The 12,300-nt window shown below is 43.3% G+C and overlaps 1 protein-coding gene across 2 annotated transcripts in view; it reads left to right on the top strand.

Moving 5' to 3' along the window:
- The first annotated feature begins 10,643 nt into the window (after positions 1 to 10,643).
- Positions 10,644 to 12,300, top strand: part of LOC142587365 (uncharacterized) — a 91,409-nt gene continuing 89,752 nt past the window's right edge. The window contains exon 1 of one of the 2 annotated variants that reach the window (XM_075698314.1): positions 10,644 to 10,782. The gene's annotated coding sequence lies outside the window, so the exon portion shown is untranslated. The remainder of the gene's footprint in view (positions 10,783 to 12,300) is intronic. The other variant, XM_075698313.1, reaches the window with a different exon arrangement.

The raw sequence follows: 12,300 nt of genomic DNA, 5'->3' as shown, positions 1-12,300 counted from the left end.
GCTTGTTCAGCGCCGGACAATACGCACCCTTTACTCCCGTCTTTTCGGTTGTCACAAGCTCGTGCCAGCCTTCTAGGATTGCCTCAAACCCCTCAAGTAGCACACCCTGCAATACCAGCGCAACATTGCACTAGTCTATACTGTAGGGTGCTTGACGACTCTCTGGACAGCACTAATATTCCTTCAGTTCGTCTGAACAAGTGGTCAGCACAGTCTGAGCCCTCATTGCGCCTCTATGGCCCGACACCACAACTCCATGATTATATCTGGCATGCAGAGCTTTCTCTCCACCCCCCTGGCGATTTGGATTCTCCTTCCTTGGAACCAGACTGAATTGGCACTCGTGTGTGTTGTGCACCTGTGAAATGTGTGCGTGTGTGCCGTGCTGTGTTATTGAGCAAGTGTGTGTGCACATGGAGAGGAAGGAAGTGTCTTCTGCATCCCAAATTCCTGCTCTAGATGGCTGGTTATCAGATGCTCTAACATACAGGCATCAGCCTTCTTTTTAGTCTAGTGTGCCAAGTTACCACTAAGATTATTATTGTTGTTATTATTATTATTGTTATTATTAGAATCATCACTTTGACCACGTTGATTGTGTTGAAGCCAGCGTGACACATAATTCAAAATATTTCTGGAGCTTTGTGGGCTCTCCCTTCTAAAAAGACTGCCAAAGATGTACGTCTTCTTCATGGAAATAGTGGTGTTGTCTCGAACACTGCTGATGCCTTTGCAGAACATTTCTGTTTGCTATATGGTGTGAAATATGCTTCAAGTAACCTTCCTTCTCAGTCTGGTGCAGTGTATGCTAACAGTCAATGAAAACCTCGTTTCCAAGTATATGAAGTGCCTTAAACTTTCCCTTTCTTGTGGTGCTGATGGTATTTCCTCCGCAGAGCTTAACCCTTTGAGACGCTGTCTACACAATTGGGCACAGCAGGAGCGTGCATCAATAGCAAAAGCACTGATGAAAGTAATGGTATTTAAAATGTGTTTCATACATCTTGAAACACTTATTATTGGAACTGTGCTGCAATTTTGAATAACGTGCAGAATGTTTTAACAAAATGAGTGGGAAGGTAGACGGCTGGGTGTTGTTACTCTGTGTCAGTACGTTGTATGTAGCGAGTTCACTTCTTTCATTTTTTTTTGCAATGTCGTGCACCAGGCATAATTGTCAAGTGGCTGGATAAGTGCTTTTCAAGCTTTTCAAAACACGATATAGTACGTGTTCTCATATTTTGTGTTTCTGTAGTGAGTTTTCGCATGGAGTCGAAATTTTGTAAACTTGACAAAACTCGCTAAACAATTGAAAATTCTTAATATTTGCTGCAACTGTACACTTTCTACGATTCTGAGTATGCAAGAGATGTGGTGAAAGCAACTTTTCAATCAACGGGATAAAGTGGTGTCTGAAAGGGTTAAGACGTATGGAAGCATACTTGTTCCTCATTCTCACAAGCATCTTCAATAGTTCCCTAAAGTCTAGTACCTCTTCTAGCACTCGGAAGGTAGCATGAGCATTGCCCATGCACAAATCAGGTGCTGGATGTGCAGTTACTAACTGCCGACCTATATCTATCCTCTTCAGTGCGTCAGGTGTTTGAATCGATATGGGATTCCTCGCTTTCTGTTAGTGCTGAGAGCATTTTAATAAATGAACAGCATGACTTTGTGTGCCGACAACTTAAAAACTATTTCAGACTGTCAACAGTGTTCACCACTGCATCGACTTCCAAAAAGACATTTTTTCACTCTCAAACTGGTGCAGAAAAAATAAGTACTCTTAAATGCTTCCAACACTATGGCATTAAGTTATATGCACAAAACGCACCATGTGAAATTTTGATACACCCTACGTGATGCTCCACTCCTTAGGGTCGATGAAATGAAAGATCTTGGTGTGTACTTCGACAAAATGCTAAGCTTCTCTTCACATAGATAATTACACAAGATGCCCTTCACGCTCTTGGAATTGCTTGCCGTATATTTCATGATTTCCACTCACCTGTTGTGTTTCTGAAATTCTGCTGTGTGCCTCCAACTACTAGAGTATGCCTCTGTAGGAGGGGGGTGCAATGAGCAAATCTAATTCTGACCTCATTGAACGCATCCAGAATAAAATGATGTCTATCTTCAAGCACCACTTTTGCCATTCTGGCAACCACAGTTGAGCCTTCTCAAATATACTTCAACTCGCACCTCTAGATTCAAGTCTTAATTAATCGCACCTTTTGTTCCTGTATAAGGTGGTCCATGACATTATACATTCCTTAAAGCTCGTTAAGTGCACCAGTACAAAGGCTCTCTAGCTGTTCCTGGGCACTACAATGAAAATTTGAATGATTGATTATTATTGTAGTATAAAATTGTGCTTTTTAAGTATGTACTAGTATACTATTTTAGTGCAGTAGCTTTTGTGCAATTAAAAAAAGGGCATGAATTAAGAAGAGAGAGAGAAAATGATAAGTGAAAGGTAGGGAGGTTAGGAGGCACGATGGATGCTGACCTTGTTAGAGAAGGACGCCTGTGGTCGTCGTTCTGGCATGAATTAGGAAAGTGCAATAATATGCTATGTGCCTGATCATATGCATTGTGCTATTAATTTCTTCTGAGTTTTAATAATGGCTGGCTACTGTATGCAGTTTTGTGCAATAAAATATGCCACAGCAATTATTGCGTGCCTCGCAGAACAAATTGAATATATCTTTCTCAGTCAAGACATCATAGCAGGCTGAAAACAATAAACTGCAATTTTTCTTTTTGTGGTGACGAAGTGTATAAATTGTGAAAATAACCTGTTTATATATTTCTTATACTATGCAAATGAGCTGCTCCCACACATGCAAATAAGTGCTTCAATAGTACAACTTGGCAAAGGGCAACGAAAGACTCCTATTAAAACCCTCTAATTCTCAAGCTTGTATTATGTGACGGTATGTCATTTCATTAATGTAAAGAAAGGCAAACTTGATATGTGGAAACCAGTTACAATAGAACATGGCCCTTACACTGTGAAAATGTTTTGTAGCAATAAACTCAATGTCAAGGCCTCCAGATGCGGTGTTGATGCATCAAAACAACCTAGAATAATAGAGGTGCTCCATGGGCTAGATTTGGCAGAATCAAGAATTGGGGGGAGACAAGATACGAATTACATACATTTTAGCTATTCTAGATTTTTTTTTTTTTTTTGTGAGTGCTACAAGTGTTTCAATTCTGTTTTGCTGATTTTCTCAGAAGCCACTTTTTCACGTTTCTCTCATGCACCAACAAGCATAATTATATTGACACGGATGCTTTATCTGTATCCGGTTACCGTATTTCACCGGCTAAAAAATGTTAAAACGTTATCGCTCGGTGCAGGATGCGCCTGAACGTATCGGAAGTTTCGCGAATGTTATCGATGGTTCTGTCTGTTGTCGACGAACCTTGCTAATCTGATTGCATACGCGACACGAATTGTGTTGTAGTTTCTGGAAGGCGCGCGGGCACCAGCGAATAGGCTGTAACTTTCGACGACTGACGTATGCAAACCGACGCGCTTGACCAGCAGATGAGATTTTCTACGATTGCCGACATTGCTCGCCGCTATCGTTGCGATTGAGCCGGCACTATTTATTTACCGTCACTACTACGTGGCAATATTTCCAACACAGATTTTTTTCAGTTATACCATTGCACGCCTAATTCTTACATAGTTGGCTGTGCTATAAGCTACCAAAAAATGAAATGGTACAACAGTTTTTGATATATGGCATCGTCGTGCAGGTGTTTGCAAAGCGATCTTGCAGACAGACGACGCGCGAGCGCTGATGTCGATATTTTGTACACTATTGTTACTTCAAAAATAAAAACGAACTGTTGCGGCAGGTGTATATTCATTATGCAAACGTGTTTTTTGTATCTAAAAGCACATACAGATCACAACCTTATTGTTTCAAGCTTAGTTTACAGCAGGCTGTTTTAGGCCGGACTTTGACGGATGAAGACGGAATAGTCCAGCAACAGTGCGCCGCAGCCGAGGAGCGAGCTTCGGCGCGCGTCGGAGCTTGTCTGTAGCTTGTCTCCAGTGGTTGCGCGCCCTTTCCCTCCAGCCGAAGCGAAGCGACGCGTTCGCTTGCCAGCGCGCGCCGAAGCTTTCGGCGCGTGCCAGTGGTTGGGGCATAAGGGCTCCGTTTGCGCGTTCACAGACATGTGCTTCCGTCTTGGTCTCAATAGCGGCTGTCGCGGGACTGTGGTGTGCTAGCTCCTTGCCTAGTATAAGGTTTACGACGCTAACACATAGCATGTTCACGTTTTTCCGCACTATATGTCATTTGCATGACGGCCGAGTTGAAAACGAGACATATGTCTGTGTTATTTGCATTTGTGTGTTGTAAATTACTTTCTATTGTGGAAGTTCTGGGAGTCTTATTACACAAGGAGTGCGAACGTAAACATAAACACGTGTGTCTGAAATTTTGAATTACCCATAATACCCTTTACGACTGATAAGTGGGCTACCCGGCCTGTGTGAATCAGCTACCGTATGTTGCGACGCTCTTTCGTGTGGTAGAATGATGCATGGTGCGCGTTTATCTCTGTACTGCTGTAAAAACCATTTATTTATTCACTCAATATAAATGTACGGCTTCTTCGCCGCAGTACATTTTAGTTACGCGGTGAAGCATACTAAAAGTGGGAGGGGGCCGCTATCAGCCAGCATAGTATGTCCACTTAGGCGACCTGAGAGGCGGAGGGTTCGCGAGTGTATAATTAAAGAACTCTTGCGCCTTTTCACTTTTAGTATGCTTCACCGCAGTACATTGCTTAGGCTTCACCGCGAAATATTTGTGTATTGCGAGAAAGAATCCTAAAAAGCCTAATTATGCAAAGTTTCTTTTGTAGCTTGCTACACCGCAATACAGGGGTGTAAATAAGCATCGTGCAGTAAAGCATACTAAGAGTGGAAAGGGCACATAGGTTTGCTCATTATCTTCAATTGTGATATAATTTGCAAGTGCATCTGTGCTCGTGGTAAGCTTCATTGACAATTCTTTGTACATTACAAATTGATATTGCAGGAAAGCTTACTAAAGCACATTCGCCATTATGGTACGTGTTATTCACCTTCAATGCAGGAGCGCAATTTGGATTCTTGCCCCTGCTTTTGGCTGGACTGCACATGCTCTTTGAGAATTGATTCATTGTTCATAAGTGCACTGGTACTTTACTCTAAACTGGAGTGCTCAAGTTAATATGGAAGCACAATTTTTATTAAAGGGACAAGATGTTGCCGAGATGGTTGCAGCACAGCTTTCTTTTTTTCTTCCTGGCACCTTTTCTACTTGAAGCTTCCATTGCAGTGTTTCGAACCTCTTTGAACCAGCACATAGTGTATATAAACATTGAACACTTATTGGGAACATCACCTAAGTTCATGCCTATCTATAGTAAAAAGATGTAGCACGACCAGACAAAATAAAAAAAGTGGGTGGGCTGTAGCAATACTAAGTCTTAAATGGTGCTTTATCCTTTCCCTTGAGTTTTCTGTTTTTGTGCTTTTTATGGATCCTCCGCAGTAACCATGCAAGTGGAGAACTTGAGCTTGTTGGTTTCAAGTCTCGTGGTTGTTACTAACAGAACAGTGTGATAAACGAACAAGGGCTTGGAGGCATCAGTTCACCTTGCTTGCCTCATGGTGCTGCTTCATAAGCACGGTGAGCATCCAGGCCAACTAGGACGGGAGGTTTGTTGCAATTGCTTCTGAACTTTATTGCCACCAAACCAACAGTGCTCTCAATGACAGCTTTTGGACAGTAGAATGCTTGCACCCAGCAAAGTCTTAAGAAGGAAGCATTCAAGATGTGCAAAATGGGCTTTTTGAAGCTGGCAGCATTACTGAAGGGGCTTTGCCCATCTGCCCTCTTTATGGATACACAAAGATGATTTCCTCATTAAGAGGGATTGTTGCAGAGGTCGTTACATGGCAACAGTGTTGGGTGTTTAGTAGCTTGTTTTTGCCCACTGTTAATAACCTGTTCCTTCTCCAGTGCCCCTGTGAAGTGCCTACTTTTTGGACACAGTGTGCTTTCCATGCATGCATGCATTTTTAGCTTGTAAAGACGTCTATTACCCCTTGCCTCAAGCTGGTCCTTGCTGATGTCACCCAAGAAGGCATTGGGGAGTATGGCAATGTACACTTACAAAACACTGTTGATACCAGTGAAACCAAATTAATGGAGCTGCTGTTCTTTTTTTGTCCACTCCATCCTTGTTAGTTACAATGAGCAATGTCCGAACAGAAGGCATATGTAGTTGGTTGTGCATAGCGTGCGCACTAAGACTTGTTGGCATGTTATGACCTTAGCACAGTGTTTATATGTAAAAACCTTCTGATGTGTTGATGACTTCCTTCTCTTCATCATACTTTGCCTGATGGAGCCAGCAAGTGGGTCAACCAGATGTTCAACAGGCTTCCCACTAGTTTTCCCAGAGTCTCCTTTACCAGGGTGCTGCTCATAGATATGTTTTCTTGACCTTGCACTGCACTTCAACCATGGCCACACCTGCTAAACCTATAGCATGCAATCAAAAAAGTGCTATACATCATGTTGCTCCAAACTCGTGACATGTGCTACAAGGCCTTGAGGAACACCCTCATTTATTTACGCCCTCATCATACTGTACGAAGCTTCGCATGATAAGTGCGAGAATTAACATCTGCTGGTTTTTCAGTGTTATTCCTGTCCAGCTTGCTGAAAGCTATCCCGAGTGTTTCAAAAGCAAACGACCGCTGCTGGACAAGAAGTGCTTAAAACAAGGGTCGCTATAACGACGTGTCACACGAGATGAAGGCCACTGAGTGTACAGTTGGTTTAGTTCATATCCAACAAGCTTGGTTCTTCCTTTGCTAGTGAGTAAACTCAACTTGCCCCGAATACATGGCCTGTGACAAATTATGTGCCAGATGCTGTGTCCCCTGCAAAGCTGAAGATGTGTATGAGATCCTGACACCCTGCAGCGGCTTCCACACTGGGCAAACAGGCTACTATAAAAACGACTGCCTTTACTAATATGCTAATAACATGAAAACGGGCAGAAATTTGGCTATTCATTGGACCCAACTGCAGGTGCAAGCCACTCTTCCACCAGATGCGTGTTGTTCACAGAAACTGGAGCTATGCAAATGGAGGTAAAAACAATCATGTTTGAAAGTAGTAGAGTTGAACTATATTCTGCACAAGCACTGCTACCTACAGCGCTGGTACCTTATCGCCACAATTCATGGCTGCACCACCATGCAACGGCACTATTCTTGAATTATTAACTTATATTTATGGTGGCCATATATTGCTATTACAATTCATCCGCATTGTGTGCAATATAGTTAAATGTCAATTATGATAGCCATTCCTAATCTGAAATTCAACAAAAGAGCAAATATAGGCAACAAATTGCAATTCAAAGAGAGAAAAGACAACCAGTGCACAGGATAAGCGAGGCTTCCTTTTATTGAAAAAGAAATGTCACATGTATCATGCCACTAGCAGTGGGTAGCAATCTTTCAAGCTTGGGTGACAGGGGCAAAACTTAGCAAAATGCTACAATCCCGCTGTAAAATGGCCTTGGACACAAAAAACCGACATTATATTGTACAGAATGAAAGGGCAAGACACCATCCAAGCACCACATACTTGACATGGTGTAAAAAAATGTTGACATGCCCTACCCATAAAGAATAAGCAACAAACACAGAAAACACGCCTTGAAATGCAATGTGCGGAGTCTGAAACCAAGAAGGGTTTTGCTGTCTCAATTATTAAAATTGTCAAACTGTCTCGTCATTTAATGAACCTGCACAGCTGAAAAGGAAGGAAGGAAAGCCCAATAGCAGGGCTGCAGAAAATGTCACCGAGCAAGTATACTTTGCTTACCAATGATACCTGTGGTTTAGTTGTGATCTGTGTATAAACTAATTGTGGATAAACTTTTCTTGTTTAGAATGGTTTAGCGGATAGGAAAAAAATGACCATAAGAGCACCAGGTGTATGCATAGTCTACGCACAAAAAGCCACTGCTTTCTTACTTTTTTTTCTCTCTACTACAATTCATGAGTTTTAAGTAGGACTGCCATTTAAAATTTAACATAGGACTGCCTTCACAAGTGGGAAGGTGATGTATAAGAACTTGAATGTGTGGATGCCAGCTCTATATACAGTACGCAGACATTGAGCAGGTGTTAGCCAATCATGGCACCTGTTGGCTAGATCCCGCTCTCCGGGATCAGTATTCACCGCGACTGAACCTTCAGCAGAGTGGCTGAAATGTAGAATTGTGGACTGCTACTCTTTTGATCATATGTTTGAATCCTCGCAGCACAATGAGAACTTTATTTGCAATATTCTAGCAAGAAATTCGGGAATTCCAGTGACAACACCAGTAACATCAGAACAACCAGGGGAGTTCGCCCATAGCAGCTATTGCTGTAAAAAAGAAGACTGGCATAAGCACAAGAATTGAGATGGGCATACTACATGCCTTTGTTCTGGTAGTGGTCCACTACTTTGGTGCTACAGTTAATGATCTCCACTGCCACTGGACATAAGAAGAGTTCTTTAATTATACACTCGCGCACCCGCCGCCTCTCATATCGCCTAAGTGGACATACTATGCTGGCTGATAGCGGCCCCCTGCCACATTTAGTATGCTTCACCGCGTAACTAAAATGTACTGCGGCGAATAAGCTGTACATTTGTATTGAGTGAATAAACAACTAAAATGTACTGCGGCGAATAAGCTGTACATTTGTATTGAGTGAATAAACAAATGGTTTTGACAACAGTACAGAAATAAACGCGCACCGTGCATCATTCTACCACACGAAAGAGCGTCGCAACTTACGGTAGCTGATTCACACAGGCCGTGTAGGCCAGTTATCAGTCGTAAAAGGTATTATGGGTGACTCAAAATTTCAGACACACATGTGTTTATGTTTACGTTCGTACTCCTTGCGTAATAAGACTCCCAGAACTTCCACAATAGAAAGTAATTTACAACACAAAAACGCAAAGAACACTATATGTCTCGTTTTCAACTCGGCCGTCATGCAAATGACATATAGCGCGGAAAAACGTGAACATGCTGTGTGTTAGCGTCGTAAACTTGATACTAGGCAAGGAGCTAGCACACCGCAGTCCCGCGACAGCCGCTAATGAGACCAAGACGGGAGCACATGTCTGTGAACGCGCAAACCCTAAGCCCCTCTGCTCCTCCGCCACCCCCGCTGCCAGGCTGCACCACTCGTTTCAAGCACAGCGCACCAAACACACATTCAGCGCTGAACAGTGGGCGGTCGACGCAGTTGCATTTACATGACTTGCAACAAGCAGCACATCCCTCGATGTCCGTTAAGCAAAGTCGGACACGGCGACGCCACATCGTGGTTCGCAGAACTTTCTGCCGAGGCGCTAGGCCACTTCGATATTTCAATTGTCACCACCGCCGGGTTCTCAAGAAAGCACGGGTCACACAACGCAGATTTTGTAGTTCCAGAGCTCACCGAGGCCGAAGCCGCACTGCCGCACCGCCACTACTCACGGCTTTCCGCCAAGTAACACAGAACCTACAACCACCACACAAGCAACGCACGCACGATCACATGAGCAATGTTGAACAATGCGCGGCCCAGAGAACGATCACGCCGAGGACGAACACGACACGGCGTCGCTCGGCGCCAGCATCGCGCCTTCTCAAAAATCCCTAAACGATGCTGTCTATAGTGTACTAGAATAATTATTCTAGTACACTATAATCCTGTCCCTAGGCACCTAGGATCAGGTCACGTGAGGGATTTTTGTACGACAATTAGACGCACGCCCATGGGAATGATGGGAAGTACATGGATTTGTCTGAACTTCGTGCTTGTGGATTCAAACATTCTTGTGGCTTTGTATATTACGGTATATAAATCTTATTGTCGTATATTTCAACGTAATCTATATTCTTCGAAGTCCAGAAGACGCCGGGAACGTGTACAATTGCTATTACTTGCAACGATTGAGCTTGTCAATGTGGCTAAATCGAAACGCGCCAAGCGTCTCAAGGCACTGGCATGCCCGCGATAAATTCATAATTGCGTTTCATTCGCTTGTCGATACATGCATCCGTGGCTTAATGGTTTCAATATAAGACTTCTGTGTTAGAGTCCCTGTGTTCGAATACTGCCGTCGGGCAATTTTAATGATGTTTATTTAATTATTTATTGCGCAATATACTGTTGAAAATGACGAGTTTACAAAGTCACCAAGCCGTTTGAAGCCAAAAAGACGAAGTTTAGGGTAATCCATGTATTTCCCATAATTTCAATGCTGGGACAACCAATTCTATGGGACAACCGCTGCCATTGCAGCTACCGTAGAGACTAGCGCCAGAGTTCCCTCTAGTAATTGTTGTAGGAAACTCTATGCTCTGGCACACTTGAAATTTTGATGGTGATAAAATAAAATGATAGTGCCTGATAATTTGCCACTTCCGGGTATAACGAAGACATTAAAATGTGTTGGCATGGTAAGGGGCGCTACACTTGCGGTGCGGCCGCAGGTAGAATCAGAGACGGATTTAAAATAAAAATAACAAGCAGAAATGGAGCAGTGTGCAGCGTGTGCGTGACGAGTGTGTGTCTGACCCCGCTGTGCCGGCTGTCATCGGATCGAGGAGCTCGAGTTCCCGGCGTCAGCGCGCTATCTGAAGTTGAGCAGCTGCTGGCACGTGTCGAAACCGATTCGAAAGACGTCACAGGTGAGCGCCCATTCAACGCGCCTGCAGCACCGCCGCGGGATTTTCATCTTTGTCGTCTTCCTCCATCGTCCTCTTTTTCTCGGACCGCTCGTATGTACACGTGGCCCAAGTGACCCTCGCCAGCTGGATACGCTACCCGCTAAGGGTCGGCCCATCAGTTTCCTGCAGTACACACGGCGCATGCCTTCAATTATCTCCAAAGTGAAGCCCCGTTATTTTTCACGTGGAACTTCGAGGCTGGCGCAATTTCCTTCGCTTTAGTTCTCGTCGCAGTGTGACCACCCTTAACTCACTCCGGCCGAACACTGATCTCGGCAGTGTGCGAAGTAGATGAAGCTTTGAATGCCTGCCGTGTGTTCTTATGTTTTGATAATCTTAATATACTTTTTTAATAGTTATTTAGGAATACTGCCGACTTCCTTTTGCAAGCCCAAGCAGGAGTGCATGATACATACAAGATTGCATACTCTTTTCCGTTATATCTTATCACAGACAGCTTATTGTACAGTCAAGCTATTTTCTGTTGGTCGGTATCTCCCTCTCCTCTAAACGTCGATTTTAGGCAACGGCTTTCCGAACATATTTTTTCAAAAATTAGTCTTCCCAGTTTAAATCATGCTTAGACGTAATATAACTATCCCACGCGTGTTAAGATTTTGCTGAATACGCAATCGATATCACAATACTAACTTTCCCGAACGTAATATTAAATTGTCGAATCTTCTAATTGTGGCTGTGTTTTATTAACAATGTGCCCATCTGAGATGTTTTCCCACCACATTTGATGCATTAATTTGTGGGCGTTATAAAGCATTATAAATGGCTTTCCAGGAGACACCATTTTTGCAACATCCAGCTCAGGAGAGATGGTTCAAACAACGGCTTACCAGAGACTTTATAGAAATAGAGAACCAGGCATTAGCTCTGTTGATAGATTTGGGATAAATTAAATGCGGAAGGAACCGAAGTAATTGAGATAATTGTCATTGTGACAGTTTAATGTGCTGCAATACGTCAATCACTTAATTCATTGGCAAAATTGCTCAATGTTGGACCACTGCATGCAACAGGTTTCCTGTGATCCTGCAGAAGCACATGCGTATGCTCAACCAACACAAACATCGTGCCGTTTTAAAAGGACACCACGAGTGTTGCACTCACAGCTCACTTATTGGAGTGCCCCAGCCAATCGGAAAAAACATGCACAATAATGCGTTTGTAAACAAGTTCAGCACAGCCAAGAAAAAGAATCTAAAAACCGAATCTCATTCCCAAATGGGCGGCTAGACTTATCACTGATGCAATCTGTGCCTCTCTTTCTGATATGGAAAACCTTCAAAAGTTTGCATGCAGTAGTTTCTTCGCTTCGGTTGAGGTGGCGTACCAGGAATTTCTTCAGCACCACATAAACTTGCTGGCCTGTGGCCCACATATTTTATGCAAGAACAGAAAGCATGGATGCCAGAAGAAGCACACCAGGTCATACGTAAAATGTGTGACTAGCAAGGTTTGCTTGAT

The sequence above is a fragment of the Dermacentor variabilis genome, chromosome 7 (genome assembly GCF_050947875.1).
Source record: "Dermacentor variabilis isolate Ectoservices chromosome 7, ASM5094787v1, whole genome shotgun sequence".
Taxonomy (NCBI): Eukaryota; Metazoa; Arthropoda; class Arachnida; order Ixodida; family Ixodidae; genus Dermacentor; species Dermacentor variabilis.
This window is presented reverse-complemented; position numbering and strand designations above follow the sequence as displayed.